The sequence below is a fragment of the Physcomitrium patens genome, chromosome 10 (genome assembly GCF_059467195.1).
Source record: "Physcomitrium patens ecotype Gransden chromosome 10, ASM5946719v1, whole genome shotgun sequence".
Classification (NCBI taxonomy): Eukaryota; Viridiplantae; Streptophyta; class Bryopsida; order Funariales; family Funariaceae; genus Physcomitrium; species Physcomitrium patens.
Genome location: NC_143419.1, coordinates 5,759,811 through 5,768,891, shown reverse-complemented (window position 1 = coordinate 5,768,891; position 9,081 = coordinate 5,759,811). Strand labels below are relative to the sequence as shown.

General features: G+C 37.0%; 2 long non-coding RNA genes across 5 annotated transcripts; one reads left to right on the top strand and one right to left on the bottom strand.

Moving 5' to 3' along the window:
* Positions 1–1,438: 1,438 nt before the first annotated feature.
* Positions 1,439–5,911, bottom strand: LOC149988232 (uncharacterized). Of its 3 annotated transcripts, none has more exons than XR_016505043.1 (4): positions 5,771–5,902; positions 5,228–5,321; positions 3,186–4,619; positions 1,439–2,887 (listed from the first exon to the last, which is right to left on the bottom strand). It is a non-coding gene; the product is annotated as an uncharacterized LOC149988232 (long non-coding RNA). The 3 variants fall into 3 exon arrangements; XR_016505042.1 differs by having other exon boundaries at positions 3,186–3,829; positions 4,469–4,619; positions 5,228–5,782; XR_016505044.1 differs by lacking the exon at positions 5,228–5,321 and having other exon boundaries at positions 5,771–5,911.
* A 43-nt stretch (positions 5,912–5,954) lies between these two features.
* On the top strand, positions 5,955–8,671 carry LOC149988231 (uncharacterized). 2 transcript variants are annotated; one of them, XR_016505041.1, is made up of 3 exons: positions 5,955–6,209; positions 6,406–6,589; positions 6,919–8,671. It is a non-coding gene; the product is annotated as an uncharacterized LOC149988231 (long non-coding RNA). The 2 variants fall into 2 exon arrangements; XR_016505040.1 differs by lacking the exon at positions 6,406–6,589 and having other exon boundaries at positions 5,985–6,209.
* Positions 8,672–9,081: the final 410 nt, after the last annotated feature.

Here is a 9,081-nt window from a genome sequence, read left to right as displayed (position 1 = left end):
CACTTTTTATAACCTTGATATTAATCTACTAGTGATTGTGTCCTCTTATTGTATAGTTTTATTGCCCTCAAACTTTACAAAAATGTTTCAAACTAAGTAAACTATTAGATCACAAAATTTCATCTCAATCTAACTAGTAGATTGCACAAGATCAAAGATACTATTGTTGATCCATGAAATTTAAATTTCAAGATTCTAATCCAATTGAATTTTAACTATATATAATCTAATTAATTGATTTATTATAATTTTACAAAACACATTGAAGACAAGAAAATCAACAATCATATAAAGTTTTACTTGTCAATTTGCTACAATGCTTATATAGTCCTTAAATATGTAAACTCTTTTTTATTTCTCAAAACTTTTATCGTTTTTAATATCTCTAATTTTGAAAAGCCCTAAAAAACTTTGTATTAATCCAAATCATTCAAAATTAATGTTTTAATAAATTCTATCAATTTTTCTCTCTATCATTTTTTTCTAATTAATAAAAGAACCTTAGAAATATCATAGGTATGTAGTTTTGTGCCTCAAGGTTTGGTTTTAACCTTGGTTCACAACTAACTGATCGACTTAGAGTATCAATTTTTAGCTTTTTAAGGTAATTTTTGCTATTCAACTTTGTTTGTTTGTTTGTTTGTTTGTTTGTTTTTTTTTTTTTTGTTTTTTTTTGTTTTTTTTTGTTTTTTTTAATTTTCTATGGTCTTATAAAGGAAGTAGAAGTCTTTTTATATTAAAAGAAATTAACACTATGTATATTTATAACCTTTCTATCTTCTATCTATATCTTTTTAAAATATAATTTATATTTCTTCTTTGCCTTATAGTAGTATTACAATACAACAATGTTGGTTTTATTTACAAGATCTATATGAATGAAAATTATTTGTATAAATTAGATTTTTTATACTATAGTGTTGATATTGATTTTTTAAAAATAATTATATATTGTATGGATAGTTTAATATTTTATTAAATTTAAAATAAATTTAAAAAATATATTTTTAAATTTAATAATTAATTTAATATTTTAAAAAATAAATTTATTTTTAGAAAATACTTTAAATATATAAATATACATATATATATATATATATATATATATATTCAAGATTCAAGCTACAAGCACATCTCAAGTTGCCACATGCATATCTAAGAAAAATAAAAGCTTTTAATTGGTTGATTATTATATAGAGCCTCATATCTACAATGATGATGGAAGGGAGGGAGAAGGGTCAAGGAGGGCAACAATTGCATGTATAAATAAATGAATCTTAACATTTTAAAAAAACTCTTTTCATGATTTATATATTTTTTTGAGTTTGGTAGAAGAAGACTTATTATCCAATAAAAAAAAGAGTAAGAAATAAAAAGAAGAAGAGAACAAAGAAGAGTGAAAAGAAAGAAATTAGGATAGAAAAGAAGTGAGAAATATGTAGAGAGAGAGATATAAATTCTGAGAGACGAGGTTTTAAAAAAATATATTAAGATTACAAAATTGATTAGTCCATATAAAGTTTTTTTTTTTTTTTTTTTTTTTTTTTGGAGCTTTGCCTTCAAAAATCCTTGCAAGGGGGCTGCCACATTCTCAACCTATATGTAGTGGTTGCAAGTATCAAGCTTTATACAATAGAAACTAGCAAATTAGAGGCTTTTATTTTTCTTGTATCTATATATAGTAATTTGGAGTGCATGTTTAGCAACTTAGAGTGTGCTTGTAGCCTAAGCCTATCCATGTATATATATATATATATATATAATCTTTGATGATTGCCTCTTAGATTTATTCTAATAAAAGCATATTAGATTTACTCTTATATAGTTTATTATTGTAGAAACATATTATTTATTGTTGATGTCACCAATATTTTTAATATTTTCTCTCCGTGTGTTGAATGCACTATTCAAATAAAAAGAAAATTGACCAATATTTTCAGTTCTTAGGAATTTTATACTATAAACATAGATTTTATTCTCAATGCTTATTTATTTGAATAGCCTTTATCAATTGCCATCAACTTGCATGTTAAATACTTTCTATCACACATGAATGGTAATAAAGTTCAAGCGTTACATACCTTAGGCGTGCGGAGAAAACAGCCTTTATTCAATTTACATAATAATGATAACAACAAATAAATCCCTTCAGTTTGTTAAATCACTCAACAGATTGTACTAATTACCAATTCAAATTTGAACTACTCTCAACAACTCAAAAAATCAAGGAGCAGAATTAATTACAGAAAAGAAAAGAAAAAAGTAAAAAAAAAAACAATAAGAAAAAAGAACAAACGAACAGATGAAACTGGGTCACGGTTCAGATTTCTTCCTGGGCACTGCTTCCCAGCTGAACTGAACATGCATCCAGCTCCGTCATTCAGCATTTGATAAGATTCCTCCTTTGAATTCATTCAAAACGTGACAAGGGAGAAAAAAGAAATGGAAAATGAAGAAAGACCTGTCAGAAATTTTGCACAATGGTCTCGGGCATCGTTCACCGAAACAATATTTCTTGGGAGGGGATTGGAGCACACTTGGACTGTGAAGCTGAGTTTGGTTCTCTTCATGAGGAGCCAGACAGCTTTTCCACGACCAGTGTCAACTTCCACTTTCTGCTGGAATGATCTGGCTCCCGTGTATTCTATTCAGGATCCATTAAATGGACACTTGCACTACAATCCAAACTGGGTGGTCATTTACTTCACTAGTTTAATTTGAATGCTTCTCGAATGGAAGGAATATATCCATCGATGGAGACAGCGGTGAAGACTGTCAGTCCAGATCAAGGACCTCGGCAATGTGCTCACATCCCAAGGCTAGGAGACCAGAAGATGTTTGGATCTTGAGGCTCTTCCAGGAAGAAGAAACTGCAGAGTCCGCGCCCCTATTGATTATCAATCACATTATATTGAGCCGTCCAGGGCTCTCGACAGATTAGAATGCTATGTGTCTCCAGGAGTCTCGATGCACTCGATGTGTACGTACCAGGCATTAACTGCAAAGCTCTAAAGTTCTCTCCAGAACATAAAGACTCGAAAAGCAATGAAAATGGTGCCAGGCATTTAATCGTTCTGCTGCCATGTAGCGACGCAGTCCTTAGATGCTCAAGAACAGCCGGACAGTACGATGGCATTACTCCACGACAAGCTTTGGAAGTGTGAGCTGTTCAACGTGCTTTGTACCTGATGGCAGTTTGGGAGTGAATCGCAATTCTGCTGGGGTTGGCCAAATGGTGGTAGTTTGAATCTCTCCCTAGTAACACCTCGACGGGTTTCTCGGAACTAAATTGCGAAAAATTGTTGCAGAAAAAGGTCGTGGCCATTGTTGCCTTGCTGATTTGGTAGTTCTTGGAAATGGAATGAAGATTTCGTATGTCTTCAATCCCTTACGCAAACTGCACGAATAGTTCAAAGCATTACCAATTCGGCATGTGGAGCATCCACAAGTACAGATGCTTCAGAACAATTGCCAAAAAATCAGGACATTCAAAAAACTCATTATAATCACGTATGACTAGTTTGACCCCGGCTGAAAAAGTGCTTCCCAACAAGTCTTGTTTATTCTGAAGAGCATTCCAGAATTAACACGTTGCAGATCGAGATGCAGCCAGTGGCCCTTCTTATTAAGTTTAACTTCCTCGATCCTTCTCTTAAAAACTTCTACCTACCCCTCGAATTGACTATCACTAATAATCTCCCAATCTTATCGTGCAACAATTTCACATGGTTGAATGTCCTCCGACTTGAGTCTCTCCTGTTACATATCATGTGTCGAAAGGCACAGGAGAGAGTACTTAACTCGATGTCACAGGTTGCCAAAAGATGAGCTGCATTGTATGGCAAACAATATTAATCATTCTACACAAACATAAACATTGCTCAAAGCACACTATACTCAAGAGGGTTTTTCCATCTACAGAGCACATGAAAGTTGAGATCTGATACATGCTGATTGTTGCGCAGTTTCTCACGTCACAGGCTTCAGTGAGCGAAGTATTTGAAAGGGTTAACGTGGAAGGACCGTACAAACGGGAACCAGAATATCCATGGGAGCCAAACTTATGCCATCTTTAATTTGCCTCATACAAAAGGTCAAATTAAAGAACACATCAAATGCAGATGTGATCTTTTCACTACATGCAGTACATCGACTACTATTAAATCTTTCATCTAAGGAAGTCTTAAAATCTTGACAACACCATTGGGAAGTCCGTAGTAATGATCGAGTTACCACTGTAAATCACTCCTGTAAGATGAAGCTCATATTTACTCTGAAAATCAGACCCCATCTAATGAGCAAGGCCCTCAAAGTCAGTGCTGCAGCGGCATGCACAATCACCTATGAAGTTAGAAGGATGGTCCACATTATCGTTTCATGGGTGTACCGTGATCCATAACAGCACTCAATTCTGAAGTGATGCAGATAAGCAACTTCTAATACGCTCTACGCAAAACAGGTTACACACCTGACCGGAAGTTCACATTTTCATTGTGTTCTTGAGTAGTTCCGCTGCTTCAATGTAAGCTACGTGCTCAAAGGGTCTCACCACGACGTCCTTAAAAGACAACATTGCCGCAAGCTCAACACGATTTTGAGGAACATGCAGACCTAAAGTACTGCATCAGAGAGAGGAAATGCAAAGGAACCATAAAAATGTGGTTTACACACACAGACAGACACAGTCCAGTGAATATTTCAAGAATCACGCGTTTCATTGGTAAGTCCTCAAAAAAAAACGTTTAAAGTGAGGCATCTAATCATCTGATTCTCAGTATTCAAAGTGAAAAATGGTGAAAATTTGTGAAAGATGTTGGAGAGAGAACAACGTAAATTCTGGTTGTTCCTAATCATACGGATTTGGCAATTTATAGTTGTAATGGGTTTCTTGTAAGTGAGCTGAAAATACTGTATTTTCCTGAGGATGGTTATTTCGAGCTATTAATTGAGCTAGAACTTGGATTTGTTGATTTGAGTGGTCATATTGTATGTGTCAAAACCTATCTCCAGTACGTTGTGTGTTAAGTACACGTAAGCTTGTTGGTATTGGCAAGTGATAAGCCAGCACGAAATCCCAATCATAGTTTATCAATTTTCTCCGATTTCATAATAATTATTAATATAATTACTAAGAAAAATCGAAGCAAGTGCTAATAGATGTTTAGTATTGTTATTTTCAAACATGAAATTTGAACGACGTCCAAGTGAAACAAAAGTATTTACACACCTAGAACCAGTCGATCAGTCCTTGCTGCTAAGAATATTTAAACAGGTTTTTAATGATCCTTGAGAGAAACAAGAATCTGTAGCTCAAATACGAACTGCGCAACCATTGCAACATCAGCTTTGTTTCTCCACTGGTCAACAAATTCTCATGACGACACTCCGAAGTTGACATCTTAAGATTAACAGCCTAGAATTAATTATCACACTGAAGCAAGAGTATCATAGATAGTACTTGGACTAAAGTGTCTATAATATATTATATAACAGAACCAGATTAGTGGCACAGAAGAACTGCACTTCAGCTCCCTGTCAATTAGATGCAGTAACGATGGGGACAAGCGCCCATACAAACCCTTGCTCTTTCGAAAAATATTGATCAGCAATCATTGGAGCAGTTCGGACCCTAGCCATCTTCCACAAAGAAAAATAGGAAAATAACCAATATATTCAGATACTATCTGCTTCACTGGAGACAAATTAACTACCTGCAAGTCACGAATCATAATTTAGCGGAAGGATGACCTCCGATAAAGTGAGAACTTACAGCACTAAGTGTGTTTCTCCTGAGACACAAGAGCGCATCTGTCCAAAGATATTGAAGAACTATTTCATTCTCATTTGTTGTAAATGAGGAATGATCTGAACCTTCGACCTGCACATTGTTAGAGAAAGCATCGAATACATACATATCAATGGAAATGAATCAAGAAGAGATTATATTTCACAATGCTGAGGCTCTATATATACTCAGTCTAATGACTGGATGCACGGAGATCATTGGTGAACGGACAGATCACTTCGTTATTGTGTTCAATACCCCATGACCCTAAGCGAGATATTCTGACACCCGCTCGCGCATGGAGTCTTCATGATTCGGGGAGCATTGCTCTGTAGTTGTGCTTTTGTTCAGGATGAAGGTCGAAGAGATGGTTGGTTGTCGGCCGAGATTCTTGGGTCTTCGGGATGCTGATGAGATGTCGGTGGTAGGCATGTACCTCCTATTTTTCTTTTTGCCTATTCATAGTGCTTGAGCTGAAGGTTTTGATCTTACTTGTGAAACTATTTTGTTTATTCCGTTGTGGTGCATCTTGATTGGTTTGTGGTTCTTCATTGCCGCATTGCGTCGTTGCTGCGATTCGTTTCTAGATTGTTTTTCTGGAATTGTGAGGCAATCATTAGAGGAGGATGAGCATACCAAGAGTACGCCGCGAGTCAAAGGTGACCAGCAGACAAATTGTTTGTCTGGGAGTAGCCCCGTGCTTTCGTCGAAGAGATTCTATGGTGTGTTGCGCGAACGAAAGACTGGTGTATACTTGTCTTGGTCGGAGTGCGAGGACCAAGTCCGTGGATATCGAGGGGCGAGGTATAGAAAATTCAGAGAGTTTGAGGAGGCAGAGTCGTTTGTAAGAGGTGACTTACATTAGCGTGTTTCAATCTTGTATGCCCATTTCTTCTCGAAGTTTAGTAATTCGCTATTTTCCTAGTGGTTTGGTGAGAAGATCCGCGATTTTTTCTGTGGTGGGTTTGTAGAAGAGGTCTACCACTCTTGTAAGCACGTTGTCTAGGATGTAATGGAACCACATCTCCATGTGTTTTGATTTATCATGGACGACAGGATTGCGTGTCGATTTGAATGAGCTTTGGCTATCACAGAATAATGAGATGGGATCTGGAACTGTGCCGTGGATTCAGGAAGATAGTGTTCGAAGCTATATTGCTTCTCTGATCCCTTCGGCCAGAGCTCGGGCTTCTGCATCAGTGGAGGATGCAACCACTGTTGATTGTTTATTTGATGCCCAGGAGACTGGACTTCCTGCTGATTCGAAGACCTATCCCGTGATGGATTTTCGATCGACTTGGCAGTTGCCTAGTCCAAGTGTGTATATCCCAAAATGGTGAGGCTTTTGTTGTGTTTGTAGAAGATCCCGAGATCTAGTGTTCTTTTCACATATTTGAGTATCTGATTAGCCGCATGAAGGTGGGGCACTCTCGGACTGTGCATGAACTTGCTGAGAACCCCTATGGAAAATAAAATTTCAAGTTTTGTGTTGACTAAGTAGATTAGCATACCAATGAGTTTCTAGAACTTTTGGGCATCGACTAAGGGTGAACTCTCCTCTTTACTGAGTTTCAAATCTTCCGCCATTTTTTGGACCATTGACGGTATGCCATCCTGCATACCGAACTCTGTCAATATATGAGAGGCATATGCCCGTTGGGCGAGAAAGATTCCCTTAGGGTTCCGGATGAACACTACGCCCAAGTAGTATTTGATGTTCCTTAGGTCCGACATTTCAAACCTTTTCATGAGTTTTGTCTTGATCCACAGGATTTTTTCAGAGTTTGATCCTATGAGAAAAAGGTCGTCGATATAGAGGATTAGAAATGTGACTCCCATTAGAGTCTCGGAGGTTGTATAAATTGTAGTCGGCTTCAGTACTTGAGAGACCATGATCGTCTAGAAATGTATTGATTTTCTTGAATCATGCACGGGGAGCTTGTTTGAGCCCATTGTTTGAGCCCATAGGGGAATTTCTTCAATCGACAAACTTTTTTGTGTGTGGTAGAGTGTCGGAAGTCCTCTGGGACCTCCATATAAACGGATTCCTTGAGGTCGCCACGCAAGAATGCGGTCTTAACATTTAAATGGAAGATCGGCCATTGGTGACTTGAAGCAAGTGCAACGACTTTCCACTTGGTGACGGGGGCGAAGACTTCGTCATAGTCGATACTTTTTTTTTTTACTGGAAGCCCCATGCAACAAGTCTGGCGTTTAATTTGCTAGGCTTCCCATCGGTTCCTGTTTTTGTTTTATATACCCATTTTTCTGAGATGGTTGAAGCTCCTGGGGGCAGGCTGCAGAGTTTCCAGTTTTATTTATTTATTTATTTTTGAGAACGGCAGTGCGTTCTTGGTCCATTGCTTCCCGCCATCCAGGATGAAGGTTTGCCTCTGCAAAGGTGACCAATTCTAAAGGTTCAAGGGAGATTCCGAAGAAACAATTAATGTCGGTTGGATAGGAGAGCTTGATGAAGTCGACTGGAATGTAGGGGTAGTGTGGTTCTGGTTCTAAGGCAAAAGTGACGCTGTCACTAAGGCGGGATGATGGCTGTCTAGTCCGATTTGGCATTTGCAGCAACTACAGCGGCAGGGCGATTTCTGTGGGTGGTGCAGTATAATTGAGTGGTGCGGCATGATCAGTTGGTGGCAGCACTTCCGGCAGGGTGCTACTGGCGGAGTTAGCATACTCGTGCTGGATTGTATGGTCTGTTGGCAGCGGCAGCGTTTTTTTCTAGATCGGTGGTTTTTGGGCGCTTTGCTGCTCGATTGGATCGGAGGCCGAGGTTCTCGTGGAGTGTGACTCAACTGATTGGAAGTTTATTCTATTTCACAATAAGTGAATTAACAATGGAAATTTTAGCTCTTATTCAATCTGGATTAAATCAATCTTAACCTTCCTAAATCAATCAAATAGTCAAGCAAAACCTCTCCTACCATTCACACTTATTATAATAAGTCACTTAAAAATTCCATGCATTTAAAATTTATTTATTATGATTATGATTATTTTATTATTATTATTCTATCTGCTTAATTATGGAATCACATCTACAAGGTAACATGGTTTTTTTTTTAAATCCACATCATTATCCTTAGCTCTTGAGAATTGTGAGTATAAATTTCATTCCTTAATCCAATTACAAGATGGTTTTAATTAAGAGTTGTTTGTAATTGGTGGTATGAGGTGAAGTATGCAATTGGCAAAAAACCAAAGAAGAACAACTACAATATAAGTGGAAGAAATGAAATTAAGTAATTACAACATCCAAAATTAAATTAGAGTGTGTTCACTAT